The sequence below is a fragment of the Pleurodeles waltl genome, chromosome 5 (assembly GCF_031143425.1).
Source record: "Pleurodeles waltl isolate 20211129_DDA chromosome 5, aPleWal1.hap1.20221129, whole genome shotgun sequence".
Classification (NCBI taxonomy): domain Eukaryota; kingdom Metazoa; phylum Chordata; class Amphibia; order Caudata; family Salamandridae; genus Pleurodeles; species Pleurodeles waltl.
The window spans coordinates 553,427,885-553,430,299 of NC_090444.1; the positions used below are offsets into that span (position 1 = coordinate 553,427,885).

The 2,415-nt window shown below is 47.4% G+C and overlaps 1 pseudogene; it reads left to right on the forward strand.

Annotated features, from left to right (window-relative positions):
• The first annotated feature begins 882 nt into the window (after positions 1 to 882).
• Positions 883 to 2,000, forward strand: LOC138297285 (glutamine synthetase-like; annotated as a pseudogene).
• The last annotated feature ends 415 nt before the right edge of the window (positions 2,001 to 2,415 follow it).

Sequence of the window (2,415 nt, forward strand, 5' to 3'; positions counted from 1 at the left end):
TGTTGGCGGTCTTACCGCCGCTTCACCGCCGACCGCCACGGTCGGAATGACCACCTCAGTCTCCAGTTCTGCCATGGCACAATGGTTTGGGGCACACTTAAAGGGCACAGGCTAGTGGGAGTAGAGGTTATGCAAGGGAATGTGTGGGCCAGTCAAGGGAGGCCACTGGGGTGTTAGTTAGCCAGACCACCCTTGACCAAGTCTTGGGATCAGTCCAACAATTCCAAGACGTGATAGGCCAGGTCCTAATGAGCTCTGGGACATTAGGCAGGTGCAGAGGGAGAACAATGTGGAAATGCAGAAAATCAATTCCAATGTGTGCTCATTGACTGGGGTGATGTATAACATTCATCATATTATGTGCAGGGCTTTTCCCAGTCCATCTGTCCCTGTCTGTGGTCCCTCAACATCTGACCAAAGTACAACACTGCCACCCACAGACAGGGAGCGTGCCCCTACAAATCCATCCCCTGCACCTGTGTCCCCCATCCTCCCTTGAGAAGGTCATCTGACCAGCAGAAGAGGATGGCAAGACCATCACTACCACCTCTAAGAGACAAACCTAATTTCCTCCTTGTGTGCCTACCATTCACTCTGTGGACTGGTTCTTGGACACATTTATCTTTTCAGAGGACAGTAGTATTTTTGACATTGGGCTCCATTTGGCTCTACTACCATGTTTTCATCCTTGTTTGATTATTTGTGGCATTTCCTTTGTCGTGTCCATCTTCCACCATCATGTTGGGGAAACTATAGAACCTCCATTTAGGAAAGAAATGTTACAATTACAAAGAAGAAAAGTGTCAACAAATTTATTGAGAATGTATGTGGCACTTCCATCTCACTCAACTGGAGCTGTCGGGAGTAATCGGATCTGCCACCATGTCAGTCTCTTGCGGCTCCAAGCTCAACAAGTCTGTCCGGGAGCAGTACTTGAAACTCCTCAAGGGGGATCAGGTAAAGGTCACATATGTCTGGATCGATGGCACTGGGGAAGGCGTCCGCTGCAAGACCAAAACTTTGGACAGCAAACCCAAGTGCATAGAAGATGTCCAGAATGGAACTTGGATGGCTCCAGTACCTACCAAGCAGAGGGTTCCAACAGTGACATGTACTTGGTCCCAGTCCAGATATTTAGGAATCCTTTCTGCTTGGACCCCAACAAGCTGGTGATGTGTGAAGTACTATAGTACAAGAGGAAGCCAGCAGAGAACAATCTGAGACACACATACAGTACTGTGATGGAGAAGGTGAAGGACAGCCACCTGTGGTTTGGCATGAAGCTGGAATACATGCTGTTGGGTATAAACAGACATCCATATGGATGGCCAGAGAACAGATTTCCAGGACCCCAAGTGCCATACTGCTGCAGTGTTGGTGCTGACAAGGTGTATGGATGGGATATTGTAGAGTCCCACTACAAGGCGTGCCTATATGCCGGCACAAGATCTGTGGGACCAATGCTGAAGTAATGCCTTCTGGGATTTCTAGGTGGATCCCTGCAAAGGCATTACCATGGGAGATCACTTCTGGATGGCGTGCGTCATTCTGCACTGGGTGTGTGAAGACTTTGGGGTCGTGGCTACCCTGGATCCCAAGCCGATGACTGGAAAGTGGAACAGTGCTGAATGTCACACTAACTACAGCACGGAAGCTATGTATAAGTCAGGTTGGCTCAAACACATCAAGGATGCCATTGGGAAGTTCAGTAAGAAGCACAGCTAGCTCATCTGTGTGTATGACCCCCCAGGCGGCAAGGACAACTCCTGGTGGTTAACTGGCCAACATGAGATCTCCAGCATCCATGAGTTTTCTGCTGGGGTGGCCAACCATGGTGCTAGCATCCGCATCCCATGCAGGTGGGCCAAGAAGGCTTTGGCCACTTTGAAGACCGCCAACCTTCTGCCAGTTGTGACCCTTATGCTGTCACAGAAGCCCTGGTGATGACAACAGTACTCAACGAGACTGACAGTGAAACTAGAGACTATAGCAAGAATTAGTTTTTTTGTGTTTTTAAATATCCAACTTTTCCCTTCAATCTTTTTCTGTACTTCACTTATTTCAAGTTCCCGGATATACTGTTTTTATTCCAATTATGTCTGCATCTAATCCCAGTGGCAGTAGGTATTAGTCACTTGACTTTCTCATGGCCAATGGTATGTTTGGCATGACCTAGTTTAGCACATTGCAGACAGCCCAGAACTAATACTCACAAGTCTGGAATTAAGTGTAGAAGAGGAATGTAAAACATTAACTACCAGATTTTTTATGGTTTTAACTCTAGATATCCTAATTGTTCTACCCAGCTCCTTGGCTTCATCCACCCTGGCTGACTATCCAGTTTGTACTAGTGCCTAAAAGTTGGCACTTGAGCAGTATTCCACTTTACTTCTCTTGTACTTTGTCAGCATCTGC